At 38.7% G+C, this 25,565-nt stretch overlaps 1 protein-coding gene across 2 annotated transcripts in view; it reads right to left on the bottom strand.

The window, feature by feature from the left end:
- Nucleotides 1-25,565, bottom strand: part of BMPR1B (bone morphogenetic protein receptor type 1B) — a 244,252-nt gene that overhangs the window by 127,262 nt on the left and 91,425 nt on the right. For both annotated transcript variants that reach the window (XM_030492681.2, XM_030492682.2), the window contains one exon: nt 22,190-22,247. The gene's annotated coding sequence lies outside the window, so the exon portion shown is untranslated. The remainder of the gene's footprint in view (nt 1-22,189; nt 22,248-25,565) is intronic.

Raw genomic sequence — 25,565 nt, 5'->3', positions numbered from 1 at the left:
TATAGGACTGTCCAGAAATGGTGAAAACTCACTTCTGCTTCATGGATGGATTCCCTATTAGGAAAATTAAAATTAATTTGAACTTGGTGATCTCACGCTGAAATAAATGATGCCCAGACAGATCACATCTATTTAATTGGAGAGGAAATGGACATGATAGTAATAAACCAATTGGCAGTGAAGCATATCTTGGGAAGACAACATTGAACAGTTGTTGGGAAGAGAAGCTGTTAAGAACAACTCAATCAACCACCTTACGATGTGCTTATTTTGAAGACGATTAGCAGAGGATACATCACAAGATTAATACCATTTGTATCCGGAAAGATAATTTCAAAAAGAAACATATTTATTCTATCACATACATATTAAGGCTACACTGAAAAGATTCATTATTTTCAGAACAGTCACCAATAGCTTCTATCGGCTTCAGTGAAATTTCATGGTCTCTCTATCACAGACTTTGAGAATAGCAATTTACCCAGAATATTTATTTTTCTTGATTTACATTAAACATCTTTATGCTTCTACAGATTTCAAATCAAATATTGCTTTAGGTTAAGTTATAATGAACCATGACAGTGTTGCAATTAGAATAAATAAATAGATAGATACAAAAACCCACCCCAAAAACTCAAACCAGAGAGCCTAGGCTTGACAAGTGACCACTGTGTTCAAACTTTGGATTACAGGCCAACACTTCAGACTTCCCTGTGAATGGACACTTACAGCAACTTAAGTCAGTCTGATCTCTGGGCATGTGCAGTGAAGATTGCCAGGAGGAAGCTTGTAAGTAAATAAGTAAGTCAGTTGTTCAAAAATTGGATGCTAAGACCAGCTGCCAAAGTCTACACATCTAATTTGGCACTTAACTTCAACCACTTTTAAGAGTGTATGCATTCCAGCAGCTTCCAACCGGATCAACTTCATTTGATAAATTCTGTCTCTTACTTGTCAGAATTCAATCACGTATCATCTGCCCTAGCACTGCATGGCCCTGCATACCTTAAGAGTGCCACAAAGGAGGAGTAGTGCTTCAAACAGGCTGCATATATCTGAAACAATACCTTAAAGGTACTGCAGGAAAATATGGGAGAAGTCAAACTGCTGCCCAAGAGACAACACAATGTAAATGGATACTCTGATAATTTAAATTTCTTCCTGTAGTGCAGTAACTCTCTGCCAAACAGAAATACACAATGTGGGAACATGAGATCCTCCCAAGGCAGGCCACTATTGACAGGTAATAACAGGCAACTTACTATGGTTACTTTTTAACCTGCACTAACTTAATGGCCTCACAATAAGAAAGTAAACCCAAAAATCAATAATTAATTAAGCGTCCTGGAGATGGACTTCAACAGCTCCATGCAGTAGCCACTGTATCATCTTTGGGGTCTGCTACCTGAACCACAGATGTCCATTGTGAATGACTGGTTTCTGCACTAGCCACCTCACTGTCATAGCAGATGTTTCCCAGTGAGCCACACAAGCAGAGGAAAGATTTGATTCATGTCATGCCTTATGTTTAACTTTCATTCAGCATGCAAATTCTAGCACTGGATGTTATACTTCACTAGTGAACAGATAAAGAAACCATTGTTAAGACAACATTTGGTCACTTAAGACAACTTCCAAAATCTGGGAAGACTGAAGTCAGAGGAGAAAGATTCTCAGTAAACATAATGGATGTCTGTGGTCTAGTCAAAAAAACATTTTAGTGAACTGTGGGAAAAGAAGTCTGTGCGTACCTGAGCTTTTATGGCCTGAGGTCAAGCATAAGGACTAGTTTTTAACACACCTCATTACAGCAGGGTAGCTCTTTACACTTTACAAAAGTTATTTCCACATCTCTTAAAACTGATGAACAGCAGGTCAATGCCTTAGTGATAGCTTAGCATAATAATGCTTTCTCATTTCCTCACTCAGCTGACACTCATTTGAGACCTTAATCTTTAAAAACAAAGTTAGTCTAACTTTTTTTTGTCTAAAACTAATTTAGCTGTTTAATCAAGAGCTACGTCACTGTGCTTCCCTATTTAGAAATGCTGTAAGCAACAGAAGACACAGCTATGGCAAAAGACAGAGACAGTAAAAGAGATACACCTACAGATGACTTGTTTGGAATGCCATCTTATTGAATTATTTCCTGTAAAAGGTCAGTAAACAACTTTAACCACATAGTCTAAGCATCAGTGTGACATTTATTGTACAGTCAAAAACCTGCTAACAATACCTTGCCACTTTGATATATCTCTACATTACTTCATCTCAGATTTGTCTGGTAAAATTAGGAGTTGCATTAACACAAAGAGCTAGTTTCACACAGTAATGCAGAGGCTGGCAAGTTCTTAAAGGGAAAACAGATCAAGTGGCATTTCTTTCCTACTGAACAAATCTAGTCCCTAATGCCAGAATTCACAGACGTAAATGACTTGCATCCATTTATTTACCAAAAGCAGCTACACAGTTAACGTTACGCAGCCTGCTCTTTACTAATGAGTTCTTGCAATAAAACATGTTTTGCATGCCACGTGACTGAGCAGTGAAATAAAGGTGAACTGATCCTGCAAACGATTTTGGTTGAATTTATCAGACATCACTGTTTCCCAATGTTTCACTTGAGTTTAAAAGCCTGTCCATATGAAAGAACACCTGGGAAAACGTTGAAAAGTGGGAGAGAAAAAGCAGAAGGACAGAGTGAGAAACAGTCTGAAAACAGACCAATTCAATTCCTAATTTATGTAATTAGGATAATTTATGTATTTCCTAGTTTATGTAATTAGGAATTGAATAAATAACTTAAATATAATTAAAAGCCTTAAATATGCCCATCCATGATACAGATTTGTCACATCTCAAGAATTACAACATGGGAAAAGAACACTTGCTCAAAGATTAATGCTCTACAATATGAGTGGCTGTACTGCCACAAAGGCTTTTTGTAGTTAAGAACAGCTTTCATCCAAACACTGTTTAAGGTCCAACCTTCACAGAATATTGAATCTACTCAGAGTAATCAACAATGCACTTGAAAGAGGGATCTGCAGAACCACATGCTACGTATTACTCTTGCACAAACATGCAAGAGCATTGCACTCCATGTAGACCAATGAACGCATGTGAAATATATGATGATGCATGAACTCACTCTTTATGAGCGTGGCCAGAGGGAACAGTCTCTTAGCTGAAATAGCTTAGAGGGGATGGGGTAGGAAGAGAAGACTGAACATACACTGGGCCCTGCTAGATGGTCCTTATTAACTGCTCTCTACCGTATTTCCATTTACAGGCATGCTCTTGCTCTTTCAGTATGCCATTTCTTACCTTTGACTCTAAGGGTCTTTGTTTCCAAGTAATAAATACTTCAGACTCCAGGGAGCAGACAGGAAGATCATACATGACTCAAAAAAAAAAAAAAAAAACCCTTTACTGTTGATAGATTATTGTAAGTGCTTATTCATTATTAGCTGAAACACTATTGACTGCACACTTAATAAATAGCCTATTTGTTCTTTTCAACTGAAGCAATACTGTAAGGGGACTTCTGAAGAAAAGACCATTAAAAATATAAAGACATCACACAGCAGGTAACTTGGGGAATGTGGTTTCAGTTTTCTGTTCATCGCAACACAATTAACAAATGCTGCATCAATTAAAATTTCTGCTGCTTGAATAAAAATTTAGTGCAGGTTAGGCTGCTCATACACCCTACAAATGATCTAGAAGCTTTCAAGAAATGAGGCATTGAGCTAAAGTATAACTATGTTAGTGTAGCTTTATAACAACGTAAGGCAATCGTTTTCCTGTTCTCTGGACAAAAATGGCAGCCTTAGCTCTGTCAGGGAGTAAATGCTGCCCTGAAGCACAAGACAACAAACGAGGTGAAGAGCTGCAAACTGCCAGCAAATTGTCAGAGCAAAAGCTCTGACACAACTGAACACCCCCCTTCCCCTCCTTTTAAAAAGAGCCTAATTTCATTTAGAGGAAAATAACCCCATTTTAAAGGGTTTTTTTTCTCTATTTAAATATTTTCAGCTATTCACTAAATCACTGTTAATTAATGCACTGCTTTTAAGACCACACTTAATAAACTACATGCTAGATAACTGTCACTTAATGACTACAATAAAGAAAACAATCATAATTTAAATTGCTTAAAAGGATTACACACAATTAAGTAGACTAGAAGCAGGTTGTACAGGAGGAAGAGATTAATTGGGAAGGAAGAGAAATATTCAAAACATATGATTGTGAGTTAAATTTAAAAAAGCACCAAGCATAAACATCAGTTAACAATAGATAATTTGCAAGATTGACAATAAGAACAGCAATACATATATCAGAGATAATACTTAAGTGATGCATTCCCATGATAAACCCAACTATATGACATAAGTAACCTCCTACTAATGTATAAAAAAGTCCTGATACTATAGATGTTCAAAACTTTCTAAGATGCTTCTGAAAAAATCTTATGCGGAGCTTGTACTCAACCACAATAAAACAATTCCTGGAGGAACTAATGGAAGGAAAACATCTATTACATCACATGTTGAAGAATACTTGTTTCTTTCTGGCTTTGTATGGTAGTGTCACTGCAGCAAAAATAAGCACAAATTAACTGAATATTACAAAAAATGTTTGTAATTATCCTTACATTTACCTAGGTTCTGCAGTCCATTATGTCTTCGTTTTCTTTTTTAACAAACAAACAAACAATAAAAGGGCAGAATACATTAGTCTACACATGCAACTATTTTTTACTTCACAACTAGGCAACTTACTGACTCAAATGCACTGATTGTTCATTTTCAACGGTAAACGACTAATGTAGTCTTGTGAGAGTAAATGTTACTACCTATCTAAAAACGCATCTCTCTTTGGTGTTTCATTTTATTTCTGATGTTGGACTTCCCAAAACAGCTGCATGCTTGCACTCACAGCTGGATGCAAGCTGCTGGACAGCTACACGACTTATGGCAGAAGGAAAATAGAGGTAATGATATGCAGTGAATTGGGCTTGCTTGAATCAGACTAAATATTTGGGTTAGAGTCAAATTCCTTCTAAAATACATATTGCAGGCATATGTACGAGAGTCAGAAGATGAGTTCATTGGAGGAGAAATATAAAATGAAGAAATAAGTAAGACTTCAATGCATGGGAAAACGAAACTAACTCCCCGAGTGTTTCTCAGAGAAGTGCAAGTGATTTACTTCTTTCAATCCTAAAAGAATTAGTTTTCTAGTAGAGTTAATTATTGCAGTCTGGCATCTCTCAAATGTGTGGAAGCTTTGATGATTTCATTATCATTATTTGATGTCCTAATTTCTTCAGCCCTACTTTACTCATGCATCTTCCTTTTCTTTACAGAATTAATGCAATAATCTAAACATCATCATAAGATATTCTTATGTAACAGCACCTCCTGATTTAAGATTTAGTGCTACTGGGGCAGATGTTATCCTTGGTTATACCAGCAGAAATCCCACACTGACTCTGCTACTGGTGACAGCAATAGAACCACACAGAGTTTACACTAGGTTAACAGCAACATTTTCTGTTACCTTGTGGTAAATCATGCTGACAGCACCAATACTTCATGGGAAGTTTTGATCCTTCCAAGCTGTCAAGCTCCTTTCCTCTGAAAAGCCAAGATACCAAACACAGGAGGAACATGGGGCACACTTGACATGAAATCTGAATGGGGTCCTAGATGCACAGTCTCACCTGGGATACCTTGACACACTTTACAGGTATGGCCATAGATCCACTTACCAAGATCATATGAAAATTAGAGATGAAGCCCCACCACCATTTGAAACAGGCTTCAAATTGGTTTTTTATTGGAATACTGCTCCTTGCTTTGGATTCTCAGACTCTCCCACCCAGAAGAATGACTTCTAACCAAAAGATGACTACCATTTATATAAATCCAAAGTGATTCAGAAAGTTACACAACATGATGAAATATGCACTGGCAGCCACACTGCCCAGTGCAGCCCACAAAGGCACATCACTTGCTCATATTTACGTTGTTCCTTAATCTTTTCTATTCTCTGAGTTACCATTATATGCATGTTGCTTAATCTTCAGCACTGACTGTATGAATGTTATGAATTTCAGAGTTATCTCATAACGATGAAAATTCCTCTCGTTAGTCAAACATTCACACAATCATGTTGTTAGGCAATCCAGAGAAGCTTTTAATCCTTTTATGCTCCACCCCCCTCCCCCACCCCCTCCTCCCCCCCCCCGCTTTACTTGCCTGGCAAAAGCTTGGTGTTTTTGTAAAAAAAAAGCAAGCTACAGAAAAGTGTAGATGGATTGACGACTATTAAATCTTCCAAAATAAGCTATATAAAGACATTGAAAATTCATCTGATCTAAACAGCGGATGAGAGGAAAATGCAGAAAGAAGAAATATCTTCAGAAATGAATGGAAAAATTCTCACTGTGTATCACAACTTTTTGGTTGACCACAGATCATAATTTATTCAGTCAGGTATGGATGTTTCCACAATTATTCACAGTCTTGGACTCAATTCCCCATTACTTTTCTCAACATGTTTTTGGAAAGTACTAAAATGTAATGAACATGAATCCATGTATTAAACAGCTAAGTTGTTAAAAATGAGACTTCAAAGCTTGAGAAGTCATTGGCTATTTTCTTTAAAAAAAAAAAATACATTTTTTTGTTTAAAACTTCCCTGCTTTATGCCTAGATTGCCTCCAAAACCTTTTATCCACTGGCTACTAGCTGAAAAGAAAACAACAGAGAAAGAACGCCTGTTCTGAACCATGTTCCTTATAGTTGCAAACTGATTTTATGACTACACAGCAAGGGTGCACAACATGTGGCAAGAAAGCTGATTATGACCCACAGGGTTATAAAATACAGCCATCAACCATTTATCTCTCCCTGTGACTATGTAATTGATTAGAAGCTGATTAACTGTATGTATTTGCTTATTAACACAAGCAAGTTTTGTTCAGCTCTCTGTGAAGCTGCCAACCTAGGAAAGCATGGCTTTGTGGCTTTCTTGTAGCTTAAAAACAACCCCAAATAGTAAATGCAAAGGGAACTCTGAGTCTTAGTTCAGAGTTTTAATGTGGCTTTTATATATGTGTGTGTGTGTGTGTGTGTAATTCAGGGGAGTATATTACTTTGACTCTCTGCCTCTTTTTCCACACATTTTCCAGTTTTCTTGCAGAATCTTTGGGTCTTTTTACTTTCTGCCATCACACAAGTTAGGCTGAAAATGGTCATTGGGGGTTGAACATTACTAAAACACAGACTTACAGATGGATCACAAGTGTTCACAAAATCCTGGTCTCACAAAAACCAGTCTCAGGAAAATTCTGCATTAATATCTCACGCACAGTATTTTGGAAATGTTCAAGCTGCAGAAGTCAAAAGAAATTGGACACTCAAAAGCGAGGGCCCATGAAATAATCCATTTCATCGCCTGTTATGCCATATATCAGCTTCATAGAATCTCTGTCAAAAACCTGGATGTCTCATCACTCCTGCAGCAAACACACACGCTCAGCCAGATGTGCAGTTTGCAGCTTAGGTCCAACTGGACAAGAGGGTCTCAGCACACAAACATTCACCTGGGAGGAAGAGAGGTGGCACTTTCTTATAGGTAAGAAAGAGAGGGATAAAAATAAAATCTTCCAAGTGTATGAAATATTTTGTCTTTGTACTCTTTATTCTTACGATGATGTAAATACGTTGTTTAGCAGGCATGAGTTTTTAAAAGCATTAACTTAAGATAGTTAACGAAGCCTGACACTCTGCTGGTATGTTATCTACTGCAAAACACGAGAACAGAGGATGAAGAACCCAGCATCTGGCTGACTTATGCCCATGATAAATTGTTAATTTGTTTGCCAAATGTGAACTCTTTTCCCTCATTCTTCATTAAGCTAAAAATAAAGTAGCTCAAATAAGTAAAATTCTGAATGAAAACATCCTGGATATTACAAATAGTTCAACTACATTGCCTGGAAAAATATCTTTTTCTTTTTTCTTGGCTAAGGCATAAATGCAGTACATAAGGAGTCACGCATTTTTAAATAAGATAGCTATTTTGTTGTTGTTCTTACATTTTTCTACATCCAGAAACTGAGACAGAGAAAAATAATTTTAGTCATAATAGCATGTGACAGAAAGGTGTTTGGGGCTATGATGTCCTTTCCTCACAGTGAAGATATGGAGCCCAATGGAAAAAATGCCAGATACTTCATACAATCAGAGCCAGAAGGTTGCAAACCTCCTGAAAATGTCACTGATTAGATAACATGAGTGTAACTGAACTGACATTAGACAAAAGCCTTTCTCCTCTAAAATAAACAGAGAGATGGGAGAAGAACAGAGAAGAGGCAGCTCCTGGATAATCACCAGAAAAAGAAGGGAGAGATCACCCATGATGGAAGAGCAGCAAGCTGCCCAGAAGAGGAGGCTCTAAGATTCTTCAGAGGCAGCTGAAGAATTTGGAATTAATGGATTTACTAAAGAAAAATAGAAAGACCGATACACTTAGCTAGCAATAACTTGAGAGAACAGAGATTTAAAAGCATTTAATTCCCAACCAAGAAAAGGAAAGCACGCACAAGGAATAGGTACATATTTCACAGCACAAGGAAACAGCACCAGAAAACTGTTGCCCTGTGGGGCTGTGTAAAACTGGCAAGTAGAGTGAGGCTATTGTGTGAATGAGTACAAACTGATGTGAGGATGCATAATGAAGAATTCTCTAAAAAGAAGATGAAATGTTCCAAAAATTTTCTGGAGTTAAAAAAAATAAATCCTTGAGGTGTTTGCAAAGCGCAAATATTAAAAAGTAGGATTACTACATTTAGTACATGTGCTAAAACTCACATGCTTTATAGAAACCAGAGGTAAATCGCACCTACTAATTTATGTGAAAAGGAATTTTGCTCAAGTGGAGAAATTAAACTAACTGTTACGACCCAGGAAAGAAACGTTTGTCAAGAGGATGGTTACTAGAGAGAAGGACAGGAACGAGAAGTCCATGTTGCAAGACTCCTCTTGGAAAAGTTAAAATAATATAAGCTATATTTACCTTTCATTTACCAACCCAGTGAATTTTATTTCTGTCATCAACAACATTCAAAGTAGTTACATGAAAACTGGTGTGTAATAAAAAGTTATTATATACCAAACAGATTCCACATCAGTCTCACTGCTTCCTTAATTTTTGATGCTGCTATTTTATCATCACAAAGCTATTCCGATTCAACAGGCTGGCTTCCAAGCTTGTTACATCAGCAAAAATATTAAATATTGTTTATTATTATTAGCCTAAATTTGGCAAAAGTTAACAAGACTAGACTACAAGACACATACATTAGAAATTAGGATAAGAGAATATCTTTGAATTACTACCACATGTGCCTCAAATTATATTCAAGGAGCCACCAGTTCCAGCATACAGAGTCTCTGTACACATTACACTGAGGTGTAATTTACAGCAGACATTACACATTAAGCTTTCATGGTGGTAGTTGTGTGTCTCATTATTTTTTTAAAGAGAGATTTGGATGGCAGTGATTTGTCCCACATACACAGTCCTTATACATTACAGACTGTGTTAGCGTCCATGGTCTGCCTATTCAGGCCATGGTTTTCTGTCTGTCTCCTTGACTTTTTTTTGCCATATGCGTCATTTACTTTCTTATAGCAGACCTGCACCTTATATTTTCACATGACCATATATATCTGCATTTCAGCTGCTATACAATACTTCACACTACATTTGCATTGGTTTGTGTCTCCATCCTTGTGCCCCAACACATGCTTTAATCAAGGCTTGAAAACAACCTATCCACCCAACTCAGCCAGACAAATGCCAAAATGCCTCCAGATTTTAAGCTTTCTTTTGGCTGCAAAATGATCTTTTGAACATGAATGGGCATCTCATGTTTGCAAACAAGTAAACAATTCTTTTCATACCTCTTCAGCTGCAGAGGTACATGACAAGCTGCAAATCATGGCTCCTCATAAGAGCTACGCAAGATGCAATGAGAGCATCAAGAAACAGCTGCCTGCGAGGACAGCACGCAACACAGCAGTTGGGTAGCAGTGAAAACACCTCAGAATTCAAAGCAGAAAGGATGTCTTTCACCTCCTTTGCTACAGGGTACTAGGGTTTAGGCTCTTTTCAGGTCGATTTGTCACATCCCACCTGGAGCCTGATACCAAGAAGGATCCCACCCCAGCACTCATCGTAGTCCTGTGACAGCACAGCCAAAGAAATCCTAGTACTTCAGGGAGAGGAAGGGAGAAATTCAGCACATATAACTCATGAAATTGAGCAGGACTCTGCACATCAGTGTCTGTTGAAAGGACAGAGCTGAAAGGTGTTGAGGCTAAAGGCTTCAAAGATACTTAGGGATCTACAAGAGGAAGTGGACCAGCTCACACTGACTGAGGCCAAACACAGCATACACTTTTATTCTGGATGTAGAAGAGTAAGGGGCACAACACACTGCATGAAAGCAGCGTCTGACAAAACACACTTCTAACTTTTCCTCCTTCACACCTTTCTTTCCCCACTTGTTTTAGTCTGTGTGTAGGTTTAACACAGAGACATGCTTTTTCATGTTCAAATCCAAGTCCTCCTCAGTCACTGCCTACGAACACAACAGGAGAATAGCAGCCCAACTATTTTTCAGCCTGGCACATCAGCTCAGGCTACGTTTTTCAGGCCCTGGCTTCAGCCTAGCTCTCTGGTCCAGCTCCTTGAGACACTGACACGACAGCTCACTCGCACCTCATTCTGCACTGTGCAGAGAGAACTATTTGTTCTCTTGCTGCAACAGCATAAAAGTCAAACCACCTCAGGTCTTCACGGCAGCCCTAGGTTCAACCTGCAGCTAGAGCCTTCAGCAACAGCTGACATTAGTATAGCACTAAAAAGCAGCAAAGACACCAAAGACAATTAAACAAACAACACTGATGACCTTGCTACTGACCTTTCCTGCTTTAATAACATTTATTGCTCCAGAAGAGACAAATCCCACCAAGAACGGTACAAGCACTACAGTTACCACATGTGGGCTGGCCAGTGCAGAGAGAAGGGACTGCTCTGCACATCTTCGTGCCCACCACACCAAGAAAACACCAAGCAAAACACAACTAGAGAATGTCAGCTAAAGACCAAGCCCAAATAAACAGGTTTTATATGAAGCATCTTGGGAGCGGAGGAGTGGAAAGGCAACAGCTCCACAAATGCTGTTTTCACAGTGTCCCTGTGGGAGGACTTGGCAATGCCTCGAGCCTGGTAATCCACGTCCATAAGCAGCCACACCGTTTCCCAACATTGCAACCTGACTCCCCACAGTAATCTTAGGATCTTCAATGAGTCTGAAAACAGCATTTGTCCTTGTACACTGTACAATGAAGCTGAGTACTCTCTACAGATTCCCTGCTCCCACCCCATACTAGAGAGGCGTTTCTTTGTCCAGCATTTGATAGTCTGCTGGTACAAAATCTAGTCCCCAGAAGTCACCAAGTTATTCAACAAGCTGTTTTCCTTCAGTCTGTAGTAATAAAACTACACAACACTATAAACATTTTCCGCATTGGGCTCCAAGATGCTTGGCACTCTAGCTGGAAACACTGCTTTTTTGTTATTACGTTACAGCAGACCCCTTTAGACCCACTTTCCATCAAGACAGTGAATGTTTTTGTCTTTTATTTTCTGTAACGGGAGTCCTTTCTATATCTAGGCAAGAGACTTATGAACAGCTATTGGGCAAATATCATTGCTCCGGACCTAAGCACATCACGAATCAGACTCATCAGAAAAGCAGAGCAATGCCCAGGGAACAATTTTCCCTTCTGAATGCATTCCAGTGCATGAGCTGGTTAGGCAGGGAAGATTAGCACTAACGGGAGATATGGACCTACATCTCTCAAGAGAAGAGAAAGAAACAGACCCCACAGAAGCAAAAATCTCCTTTTCATCAAAAATTTAAGTTAAAGGTAACAAAAGCAATAAACATTCTGCTCAGTGTTGTCAGGCTGTGGCTAAGGAGTCACCTTTGTAATTGAATATATTCTTGCTTTCTGCCGCAAGTCTGAGAAGGAGCGCAGGCCAGGTAAAGCACGAGCAGAGGTATGGCATATGAAATTCAGCAAAACACCATGCCTATGCTGCTGCTGGCTTTTATGTTGAAGCTACTGGCAGGAATGTTAATTTTTCAGTGGGCAAGTTTGCAGGGAGAGGTAGCATCTTTTATTAGACTGATACAGTTGGAAAAAACAGAAAAGTTTTTGGGCACAGAAAGCCTTCCTGAACAGACCTGAAGAAGGGCTTGTTTGTCTGAAAGTGCTTTTCCCAGCTATATTGGTTCATCTAGCAAAGGATATTACCTCTCCCTGCAAGCCCTGCCCCAGTTAACAGTCTTTGAGCATCATGGCTACAACAGTGATAGTATCACATTTTGACTGTACTGATGGCTTGCAGCATAGACATCTGCATTTGGTCTAACAGGCATGAACTCATTTCACAGAGAACTACTGATTTTAAAGACAACACCTTATTATAAGTCGAACTCATTGCCAACATGGGCCAGCATAAAGCTGCTGGTGACGAAGGCAAAAACAACCCCAAACCCCCACCCAAAAAATAGCCCAAAAGTCTCTTAATACCATTCACATCAACCAGGAGGATAGTCTCCATGTATGACACGTACCACAATGTTAAGAAATGCCAGGAGAGCGCAAATTCTCAAGTATTTGCTGAAGGAGTAATAAAACAATTCCCAAAGGGTTGGGTTTGTTTTTTTTTTGGTTAAATTGGACTAATAAGTTATTTTCAAGACAGATCCACAAACTTCTTCCTACATTGTGACAACGCTGCCACATTTACTAGGATTAGTCTTGGCAAGTGATACTTTAATACCTGAATCGCATCCTAAAGGGTTTATCATAAGGATGCATATTTGTATAGCAGACAAAAAAAAAAAAAAAACAAAAAACCAAACACCAAAAACACAGAGAGAAAGAAGTAAAGCCTTTCAAATACTGTGGGCCTCAGGAAGGTCTTTGTGTCTTAACATATTTTGATGTTCTGAGTAGTTCTGGTAGAACTGATGAAGCAGCTGACTGACCTGCTTCACGGGCAGGCACTGATGCTAGGAGATGCAATAAATAGCTGAAAGCTCATGTTCAGCTGATTAAGACATACTTTTTCTTCCCATAGTCTGCTATTAACTAATCTAATTGAAAAGCAAATGAGAAAAATCAATTGTCACCCTCAACATACAATTTACTGTTATTTATTTATAAAAGAGACTGTATTTAAACGCTCTTCATTGTCCTCTTTTCTCACTCAAAGGTTCATGTTTTCATTATAATAGCCATTTCAGGTTTATCACTGTAAGAAAGGTCTCAATAGGAAAGCCACAGTTAGGTGATTTTCCAGTAAATTACGTGTTTTGGACATATACTGTCACCAAGACATATTCTGAGTCTCATTTCAGAGGTCTAAGAAGCAAAATGTGAGACAGTTTTCTTGACAGGTCTGAAGAATGGTAGAACTTTTATTTCCCAAATTCAAGTTACAAATGCACAATCCATATTTTTATTTGGCTTGGTGCTGTAACTATAGTTAATTACATTAATTTCAGTGGGATTTTCCCATAGTTTTGCTTTGCCATACCGGTCAGAAGGGATGTGGTCATTATCATTACATTACTTCATATTGTATATATTGTAGATTATATGTATCAGTGACTGCAAAATTATTTCCATCGTTAAGTATTTTGTCTCTACAGGATGCTTTGTGGTTTTTAAATAAAAATAATAGCTACAAAGTAAGATTTATTTTGTAGATAAAATTTTTACAAGCTGAGCTGGCAAATATTTATCTCTGACATGTATTTAAAAATCTATTAATGTATTTACACAAATATCAATTATTCTCTGGAACCTTCTTTTGGGGGGGGGTAGGAAGTGGAAAAAGGGTTTTACAAAGAAGTTTATTTACTGAAATGAACTAATAAAACAATCCACAGCCTGTTTGTACACCTGAAATAAGCCAGACTGACTAGAAATGCAATGCCAGAGAGCTATAATTTCTAAAATGATATGGTGGTTGAAGGAGAGGGAAGGAAGAAATTAATTTCTGCATGCTTTAAAAAGAAAAACAGTAAGCTAAAAATCAGTACAATAAGCCCCTACAGCTTTCCGCATACTGGGGATTTTTAGGGTAATGAGAAAGACAGTTTCCTCAGAACGTAAGTGGTACAAGAACTACAGTCTCAAAATACCTTCCTACATAACATGCCGTTTCTTCACTTTGCTTTCTAATTACCTGTAAAAGCTAAGTGAAAATGAGACACAGATTTTGTTCTACTGAACATCAGACTTTTTACGCTCATTTCAATGTAAACAAGAAGATGGCAACCGAAAAGATGAGTTTCAGAAATCATTTAACTTTGGAATGAACCTGGACTTTCGTTAACTGTACCACCCTGGTGCGAGCTGACCTTCAAAAGGGGGGGCACGGTTTGAAGATGTCCTCCTACCCAGAGTGCTGTACAGAACAGAAGCCACGGACATCGACCATTAGTCACCGAGTACCACAATGCATCACATATTCGACAAAATCACCTTAGCTTTTTTATTGTAGGCATCAGTCATGTCATATACTCACCTGTTGGTTTAGGCCTTCTGTGGTTATAAACAGAGGGTAATTTTCACATGTTGTGCCACGTCTGTGCTAATAATAATTTGCATTAATATTATTTATATATTAAGTGATTTCAAGTCTGCTTTAGGACATGAATGGACGACAGGTCAAGCAGTCTTTTGTAAAGTTACTAATAGATGAAGAACAACTTGTAACTGATAATCACCAGAAAGCATTATTTATTTCATGAAATTATTTCTCTACATGCAGCCACAAAATGGGCACCATTTGATGAACACCACAGACAGGGACAATGTAGCCCTGTCCTTATCTAGCTTCTCATTGCAAGGTTAGTATTGATTTTCTTTTAGTAGTTTTCAATCAGCTCACAGCCACCTACCTGGTGCATAAACCATCTCCATGCCTCCCAAAGAAGAGAGCTACTTAGTTGCTTCATTTCCCCTCCCCCACCCCAGACAATACACAGGTGTCTTATTTTCAAATGAAGGGAAAAAGCACCCCAAAAGGCAGAACTGAGATAACAGTATTAATTGACAATGAGTCATCTTATGGCTATATTACATCATAAGGCTTGGCTGGTCTCTAAGTCAGTTGGGTTCTAGTAAACCCTCCCCGAGTCAGACTGGCCACACTTCCCGCATGAGTTGGTGCAGGGCTGGAGCCTGCCTGGCACTCCTGGACATCAAATGCCCAAAAGGTGACACCTGAGCTCTCGTACTGCAGTTGGGACCAGCCTCCTGTGGTGATTCATACTCAGCACACCTCTGGACCACACATCCCTGAGTACAGCTGAGCACCACAGCCATGATCTATTACGGGATCAGACAGCTCTGTGGGCAGCCATAGTTCATGCATTACTGGAACCATATACTGAAATACATCAGTTGGGCATTTCCCCAGTAATACAGCCTGATTTTGGGATCTTCCAGATAGGTGTCAAGTCTGAAAAGAATCATAGAGGAACACACGAAAGAAGATTGGCTCAAGTTGAGCTCTGGTTGCAGAACCATTAAGCAAAACGCACCCCAGCTAACAAGAAGCTGGACTTTACAGTGGATTTTGCAGATTTCTCCAAGCAGCAGTTGTTTCATGAACAATCAATGCTGTCTCCTTAGTCCAGCTGGAGCACCCAAGTGAGACCCAAGTTGGCTGTGAACTCCTGGCTTGCTGTATGGCACCTTGCTATCCTGCACAGTGCCGCATGTTTCCATCTAGAGTCAGGTAAAGGACAGGTTTTGTTCATACCTGCTATTTTTGTTAAATCAAACACAGATGTTGCTGCGCAAAACTACCGAACTTCATGGTTGGTTTGGACAAGCCATGTAAAAGATACTGAAATACCAATCGAGGTATTCCAGACAAAACAATCTAAAGGCCCACATTATTCTTTGACACCTTTCAGCTGTTTACAGATAGAGCCAGATAGAAAATTAGAGAGATTGATTAACAATGAGATTGATGAATTCCTAATTTTATTTAACACTCTAGGCTCTGCACAAAGTGGCCTCTAAACCATCCCCGAATGCCAGGATGCGCAGAGAAACAGTGAAGTAAGTCTCCTTGACCTGAACTGTAAGAACTGAAAAGAACTTTAAAACCTCTACACACAGTCTGCATAAGAATGATATTAGAAAGAAATCAAGCAAGAAAAAAAACCCCAACAAGAAAATTCTTCATGCAAATTGCCATCTGGGCCAGGAAGCTGAGTACAATACTGTTTTCATCATCTTTAATGATGCACAGTTTAGTTCAGGGGGAGGGGGAGAAGGAAATGGGACCAACCTTTGACCAGTGTGACAGCAGCATAAGTAATCCCTTATTGCATTATGAAATGATTCATACATGGGGACCTGTTATATTACTGGCCTGTTAACAGTATTGCAGAAACTTACTTGGACCTTTTTTTTCATTTTGTTTTACATCAGACAAGCCTATTGCTGTCATTTGTAGAGAACGGAAAAGCTGCTACAGTTTTAATATAAAACACAAGAAAAAAATACACAGCAGCTGTTCATATTTTCTAGGAAGTCTGTTACAATAATGATGTCATGGAAAAAGGCTGGAATCTATTAAAAGGGATCAGACAGGCAAGCCATTCAAAGCCTTCAAACAATATGCATATACAAGCTGCACCATGTACCTTACATTAAAATAAGAACAGGCAAAAATATTATTGAGAACAGGCAATTTAGGTAATTTCATAGCTTTACTTCGATAAATTCAGTTTACTACTGGAACGACCCAATAAAGCAAAATACAAAAGCCACAACCAGCTCACTGTCAATTAAGCTCATTTTCACCTATAAAAGCTTTTAAATCTATTTTGAAATCACTGGCTCAAGCTACATAGAAACAAAGAAGCTCTCCCAGCAAAAGATTTGCCATCGACAAGTGAGACATTTAAATGCCAGGTATAAACTTCAGTTCATTAGGAGGAGTGTTTTGTTGAGTTCCCCCCCCCGCCTCCAACTTGGGAATTAAAGCTGAGGGGACTCCAATCCAGGGTCTCCATTTGACCTATGCTATAATTAGTAATCAGACATTCTTCATTTATATGATGCTACTCCTGGACTCTAGCAAGTTTGCACCTCTGGCTGCAGCTTGCTTGCATCCTTTGGGCTGCACGGCCCAAAGCTTACTCAAAGATTACGCTTCTCTTCCCTGGGGTACGTTGAAAATAGGAAGCTTTGTGATAGAAAGCTGGTCAGTTTTGTGGCTATGTGTATGTCTCTAAAACTGTCTTTAGGTTTGTCCCATTTCTGATAAGCCATGCTTTCCTCCCTAAGGCTTTCATTAGAAGGGTTTTACTGATGGTGGCCTAAATACATCTTCTTAACACATACAAAAGTACTTAGCACAACATGCATATACTTCTGCTAATGTGAGATCATATTTTGACCTCAGATTCTTTAACCGTTCAAGCTGACTTTTTGCATGTTCAGGAGCTGAAAAAGTAAAGCATGATTGATCATGTTTAATACTTTTAAGTCACGATGAAAATACAGAGACCAAAACAAACTGGACACAAATACCACAGGCAAAGTTCTAACTTGTTTACTGGGAGGGCAAAAAGACTAAGAGCTATATTCTTCAAGACAAGGGAGGAGACCCTCAACTCAACAGCAGCCGTGAATAGTTTGGAAAGTAATGATCCCACCTTTCTTTGTGTTTTTCCCAAACTCAAGTCAACTATAGATGACATCAGATTTTGAATATTCTGGCATACATCGATGAGGTCATACGTAAAGGGATTATATTATAGAGGAAGCATTATGAATTTGAGATTAAATAAAAGTTAGTAAGACATTTAAAGATTTATTTCTTTTCAAACCATCAAACAAATTTGGTGCATGTTAATTATAAAATATCAGCTCTAAACAAACAAAATCAATGTAAATACCTGAAGACTCAAAAAATTAATGAAACTACAAATTGGTTTAAAGCGATAATTCCATCCGAATTATAATCTGAAAAGTCATCCAAAAAGATCTGTTTGATTACAGCCCTGGTCAGTTATGCATATGTAAGTTAAATTGATTTCATTATGCTCCATATTAAACACCATTTAACACTACAACAACTATGTCTATAAAAAAGAATTACTAGCAGGAGTCCAAAACAAAATTCAAATTGCTAAGCAAACAAAAAACCCACAGAAAACAATGACCCTAACTCCACAGACAGATCCACACTGATGCCATTTAACACTTCCTCCTGCAACTGGGTATGTACAAACAAATTTCTGCGTTCACACAAGTAGAGCTGCCAAATCATACCCCTGCTATCTTGCTCATATTTCCAGTCCCAGTAAAAGCAATAGGTTATGAGTGCACTCAAAGCAATACGTTGGGCATGCAATTAGCTCTGCACACTTGACTAAAGGCTCAAAAGATCTGAGCCAGAGTACAATAAAATGAGTCTGAATGCCTTATCTAGGACACCCCACAGTATTCATAAATTTTGACTTTAAGATGTTATTGGATATAATAAAACAGCGTTAACATTTCAGATGAACATTCAGGGCAAGCTTATAAACTATTCAGTGATTAATGCCCTTGTCTCATGTTTTCAATTTTCATTGCTACTGGAGGTCATATGTTATGATGTCAGCCTGAATCTGGATTTAGATTTTGAGCAAATCTAATTTAAAATTATGATACTAAGGCATATGGTGAAAACTGCTTAAAAGTTCTATACTAAGTATACTTATTCACTCTGTTACTAAGGTAGATTTCTCATTCTAGTGGCACCTATTCATCAAGCAAACACTGTTTGGGTGTATCTTCTCATATAGTAAACATGCCACAGGTTGAATGTGCAGGAGCAGAACTTGCCTGTACCGAGATCCAACAGCACACTTGCAAAACCTTGAGTGCAGGGGTTTGCAGGACTGGGCCAGTAATAGGAAATTAACCAAATCCCCAGACATGATGCAAATTAAATCTGCCAAAAGGATTCAGGAGGAGGAATAACAGAAGTCCGAGAAGAGCTCTGAGCTGGAAGGAGGCTCAGAGAGTATTTTCCTTAGGAGTTATGGGGATGGAGAGGTTTCATGGGGTCTGACACTAGTAAAACACTCTCCTCTTCATTGTGCCCTGCTCAGCAGACTGGAGGATTCCTCACCAACTTGCAAGAATGTTTCATGAAACAGCAGAGCTCAGGTAACAGTAGGTTGCTACTGGAGGCACTATTCTGCCTTGGACTGCCACTACTTTTCTCATGACCCTGTCTGTGAAACCAGCTTACGAAGCTAAACCACAAATGCTACCTCTGTCTTATTTCTCCCTGGTCCCCCTTTACCCAAAAGAAATAGGTTTCAGGTGGTTGTTATAAAAGAAATAGGTTTTCAGGTTTCAGTTGTCCCTAAGACAACTCACTATGGGCCGAGTAGGAGTCAGCTCAAGAACCGGAATGGTTTCAAGCCCAGACCATGGAGCAACAATTTTCTGAATATTGCCATATCCTCAGCTGCAGTGGTTCCATGTGAAATATTAGCAGAAAATGCTTTCAGCTGAAGTTACTAGGTTTGATGTTATTATTTCTTCTTATTATTATATTATTATTTCTTCTTTCCACAGAAGGAATATCTGTGGAATAACCACAATTAAGTTAAAGCCCTTCTCAAAGCAAAGCCAAACTCAAATAGGTTTTTCAGGTGCACAATGCATGAAGCACCAGACTTATTACTTTTTCCTATATTTATTATTGCTTTTTCCAGTAATAAATGGCAGTGCAGATATACGAACAAAATATTTATATACAGCCTTTGAAGTACAATTCTCCATATTGGTAAAGCAGTAGCAGACACAACTAGCACAACTCACTGGAGCTACTTTAACCATCACATAAGGGAGAGCATTAAAAATTTAAGTAGTCACTAAAACTTCAAAGTTTGATTTGAATTAAAAATGGTCAAGTGCTAAAAAGTTACTGCTAAAAGAGCAGACAATCTTCTATAGCATTTTACAGGCAGAAACCTATAATGCAACGTATGCCAGCTCAAAATTTTTGTTATACAAGTATAAATCTAAACCCAAGGAACATTACAGGGTTTACAAAAATCATGGACCTACTCATGGTTCTTTCTATGTTTAATTTATTAGTGCATTTTTTTCCTAAAATGTTTGAACTTGCTAGGCACGTAAGATGTTGAAGATATTCCCTTCCTCCAGGGAGACATTTTAAGCACAGAGTAATCCAGTGACCTTCAGAAAGTCCTCAGTGTGAAGCAGTAAAGCTATTTACATCTATGCAGATGTACAACCAAATGCAATGTGTACATCCATGCATTAAATTGGTACTATTATCATCTCTGTATTCATTTCTACTCAGATTCAAGCAGATGATATCGGAGAAGCATGACCGGTACTTGCTATCATGTAGTTACACTGGTAAATAGATTACTAACCTTAAAAAGATTCAAAACCAACACGGGGTGTGAGAAGTTTCTTGTAAAAGGAAATATTTCTAAACTCAGTTTAAAACCTTCTGTAACATCTAACAAGAAAAATAACCATTTTCTACAGGCATGGGAAGCCGAAGATTTGAGACAGAACATAAGATTATGCTTAATTCATTTGTTTAGGTTATAAGTTTTGGAAGATAACAGATAGCTTTTTATTTTCTTAATACCTCCATGCAACTTACTGGCACTTCAATGACAATATGTCCATTTTTATAAGAAAAGGCTACAATTTTATTTTAAACTTAACAGACATTCATTCTTTTTCCTTTCAAAACCTAGGCATAAGTAACAAAGCACCAGAGTCTTATAAATTTTCTAACACCAAATGCAAATTAAGTCGTGAAATTGCTCTAGGAAAAGTTCCAAGAATGCAAACCCAAAGGAATTTCAACACAATTTCTCAATTTCAGGCTTTTAATGATACTCAGGCAAGGTAACAGAATATGGTGTGGTCAGGAAGAGTTATCTATGTATGGAAAAATGTTTAATTATCCAATTTCAACAACTTCCTGTATTTAGTTTATGAGCTTTAAGATGAAATAGATGTATATAAATGGAAGAAACTGAAAGGACAGCAAAGGCTCTGTAGATTGAACAGTTCACAAAGTTTTCATTACCTTGGAAAAGTGAATTGACAGTTCATAACTTAGAGGGTATCTTCGTATGTTTTGTAAACATCTATCAAATTAATGTATTTCCTTTACTTAGAGTCGAATGAACTGCTTACCTGCACTGTACCAGTCTTCATTAGAAGTAAAATAAGAACAACTCCCACCCCATTATGTGACAAGGTAAAACTTCTCATGTTTTACTTTTATGTCAGCTGCAACTACATGGCTTTAAACCACCATTTCCAACAAATTGGGACTTTTCCCATAATGAACAGAGTAATTATTTAATCTTTCAACAATCCTCCTGAAAAGCCTCAAATCCTTTTTCTTAAGCACAAGGCAGGATTTTTAGCAGATTGTTTAAACAAAGAGCTGCTGATTTTTCGCTCTGCAGAACTACTGCTTGTTTATCCCACGGGAGACATCAGTCAAAGAACGACAACTTAACTTGCTGGGTATGCTATTACTTAGCAGTAACCCCGAGGGGAGGAGTGACATTTCCTGAACACTAAGTTTAGGCCTACCAATGCTCCTCTGAAAATATGAGAGGGACAATAAGAAGCTTGCACCAGAGTCATGCTGCTAAAACCTGGTGTCAGAGTGCCGCCCACTACCTTCATCTGCTTTCTCAGCTGGCTCCCATTTTTCTGTCAGAAGACAATTCTTCACCAATACGTTCTTGAAAAACATCCTAGGTACCAAGCATTTAAAATAGTAAGATCATCCAATTGTGCATACGTGTGTCCTTCTCAAGTAGCCTGTTTACTTCAGCCTGTATCACTGTGAACATCAAGTGATTTTTCTGCACCTTTTTAAAGTATAGTTTGCCAACAGTAGCCCTCCTCTTTGATTACTTCATGCTGGTGCTTATTAAGAATGGTATGGTCTTTATAGAAAGAAAACTACTTAACTCAGTCCTTACCTGAAGAACTCTCAATTTTCAAGAAATAGTCTTGTCTCACAGTTTAAGATGTTGTAATCTGCAACAGAGCAGAAAGATAAATCAATTATATTTGATACTGTGCATTTAACATCAGCATTATAATTCAATCACACTTAAGCAAACTGACAGATTTACTTACCATGGAGTGACACATCTTTTATGGAGATACATGTCAAGTAGTAATTGTACAATATTGCATATACACACAAACAAGAGGCACCTTTTTCCTTTTCCAGTGTTGGTGCTCAGACATGGAGATGCAAGAGTTTGGCTCTCCCTCTATGCATTCCTCATAATGCTCATGTTGTGGTTAGGTAGATTAAATAATTAAGGTCCTGCTGACATTGTATTTCTTATCACCAAACAACCCAATCAATTGAATTAGGCACTTCAGGAAGAGGTGCATGATTGGGCCCAGATGCATTCTACTCCCATCAACTTCTAATGAACTCTTCAGTAAAAAAACAAACAAAACCACATACTCACTTAAAATGCAGATCTGATTACATCCTAGTCAACACTCAGTGAAGCCTAATAATTAATTAGCATCCTGAAATTCAACTAAACAAAACACTGTGAGCCCAAGTTTCTACTGACCAAAAAAGGCTCCCCATGCAAAAAGCAGCAGTCACACTCCGAAGATACTCAGGACAGCACACATTTATATGCACTATCTCCCACTGAGGGTAGAATCATAGAATCATAGAATAGTAAGGGTTGGAAAGGACCTTAAGATCATCTAGTTCCAACCCCCCTGCCATGGGCAGGGACACCTTGCCCTAAACCATGTGGCTCAAGGCTCTATCCAACCTGGCCTTGAACACCGCCAGGGATGGAGCATCCACAACCTCCCTGGGCAACCCATTCCAGTGCTTCACCACCCTCACTGTAAAGAACTTCTTCCTTATATCTAATCTAAACTTCCTCTGTTTAAGTTTGAACCCATTACCCCTTGTCCTACCACTACAGTCCCTAAGGAAGAGTCCCTCCCCAGCATCCTTAGAGACCCCCCTTCAGATACTGGAAGGCTGCTATGAGGTCTCCACGCAGCCTTCTCTTCTCCAGGCTGAACAGCCCCAACTTTCTCAGCCTGTCTTCATATGGGAGGTGCTCCAGCCCCCTTATCATCCTCGTGGCCCTCCTCTGGACTCGCTCCAACAGCTCCATGTCCTTTTTATGTTGAGGACACCAGAACTGTACGCAGTACTCCAAGTGGGGTCTCACAAGAGCAGAGTAGAGGGGCAGGATCACCTCCTTCGACCTGCTGGCCACGCTTCTTTTGATGCAGCCCAGGATGCGGTTGGCTTTCTGGGCTGCAAGCGCACACTGCCGGCTCATGTTAAGCTTCTCGTCAACCAACCCCCCAAGTCCTTTTCTGCAGGGCTGCTCTGAATCTTGCAGGAAACACCATTAGGTAGCACAGCCAGTTACATCTACTGGTCTTTAATCTGCATCTGGTGCCAGACTTGTGTAAAGTTTTTCATTTATTGTTCACTGAGGACTCTTTGTGACTTGATTTTATGGAGACACTGACTTATACTGAGAGCAAGCAGCTTTGTTGTAAGAGACAGTCTATGTGAACATCTGCAGAGCTAAAATCTTTAGTGTCCTCCCTCCCCCCCCTCCCCCCCCTTTTTTCAAGTTACCTACATAACGGTAGCACAAGATGCCTCTGTTCTATAAGAATCTGCTGGCATAACCATTACCACAAATTTACACCTGGCCTACCTAAACAGCACAGCACTGAGCCGAATGCCAGCAGAAGTGAAGAGCGGTAACAGTATTTTGCTGCTCAAATATCCAAAGGAACGGGTGCTGAGCCTTTGTTCTCAGTGCTGGTTGTCCAAGCTGGATAGGCAACCACAAGCCTCAAGTTACACTTCATTGATCCAGGGAAACTGAGCTGGTGTTCAGTTTCGGTTCTGCAACCTGCACATTGACCTGCATGTTTGTTGGCCTAAACAATGAGATTCCAGGAAATGAAGAATTTGCACTTTGTCTGAGTCTCATTTTCAGAGAGGGGGATCTCTATCTTGGAGGTCTAGGTTGGTGTGGGAAAACTGGGAGGAAAGCCAATCATCCAGATCCAAGCTCTTGTACTACACTCCTTCACTGAGTTTACTTCTGCCCTGAGTTCAATAGGAGCAAAATCAAACACAAACCTAAAATGGAAGGTGGCCTAAACAAGTTCTGATTTTGCTCAACTTTTTGTTAGGTCTGGTAAAATTGGAGGATGCAAAATTCAAGGTTATAAAATAGTTCATTCAGTAATATTTTAAAAACATATATTCACACATTTGAAAAATTTTATACAGTCTGTCAATACAAAACCAAAACCCAACCATTTGCAATAAAACCCATGTAGTTTATATGGAAATTTGAAAAATTTATGTAAGAAGACATTAACAGTAATGAAGTGCTGCAGTGTAAATGTAGAAATAACCTACCTAAAGAAAACTGATTTGTCTGATTCCTCATCCACATTCAGAAGGCACATCCTGCTTTGAAATAAAATCTAGTACTTTTGGATTTTAGGCTGAGGATACCCATCACATCTGTGGAAGGGTTAAGACCCTTGTTTCTTTTAGGGTGTTGTTTCCTATACTAATATTTTCACAAGCCAAACATTCACAACAGACTTTGTCTTGTTTGGTTTTGTTTGTTTGTTTTGATTTTGTTTCTTCCTTGTTTGGCTGGGTTTGTGTTGTTCGGGTTTTGGTCTTTTTTTACAAAAAGACCTTCAAGGTCTTTCCCTTGGTTTTCCTTTAATTTAATCTTAAATAAAAAGTCTTTTGAAAATTTACATTTATACCTCAGAAGACAGTTTCTGGCAATTTGCAGCTACTTTTACTCAGTGACATCCAAAAAAATACATGTGGCACAAGTTTATGCTAGTGCTCAAGTACAACAAACCAGTATCCTGAAAAAGTCAAAAGGGCCAAAAACCTCATCACATTAGTATACTTATTGTCTATCCTGAGTACAGAAGAGAACTCTCCCTAACATCAGGTGCTGTCTCCAGTGATGATAACTATACTCTGTTCAGAAATCCCTTTTTGCCTGCTCAGTGAGGACCTAAGGCACCTTGTAGTACTTTTATTGCAGAGACCCAGTTGTATGCCCCACTAGTAGTAGATGGACTGTTCAGAATATGTTCCTTTTCTGAAGTACCAAATAGCTTTTATTTTACACTGTCAGCTTAGTTTTCCTTTGTGCTTCACAGCACAAGAAAAGGAAACAGTAAAAAACTGAGGACAAGTAGAAATCCAGTAAAGACGTGGTTTCTTTTACAGTTCCTTCAAAACAAGCAACACAAAATATAAAGTTTCGCCTTCTTATCTAGAATATGTAAATT

The sequence above is a fragment of the Strigops habroptila genome, chromosome 7, assembly GCF_004027225.2.
Source record: "Strigops habroptila isolate Jane chromosome 7, bStrHab1.2.pri, whole genome shotgun sequence".
Classification (NCBI taxonomy): Eukaryota; Metazoa; Chordata; class Aves; order Psittaciformes; family Psittacidae; genus Strigops; species Strigops habroptila.
Note: the sequence above shows the minus strand (reverse complement) of the source record. Positions and strands in the feature narration are given on the sequence as shown.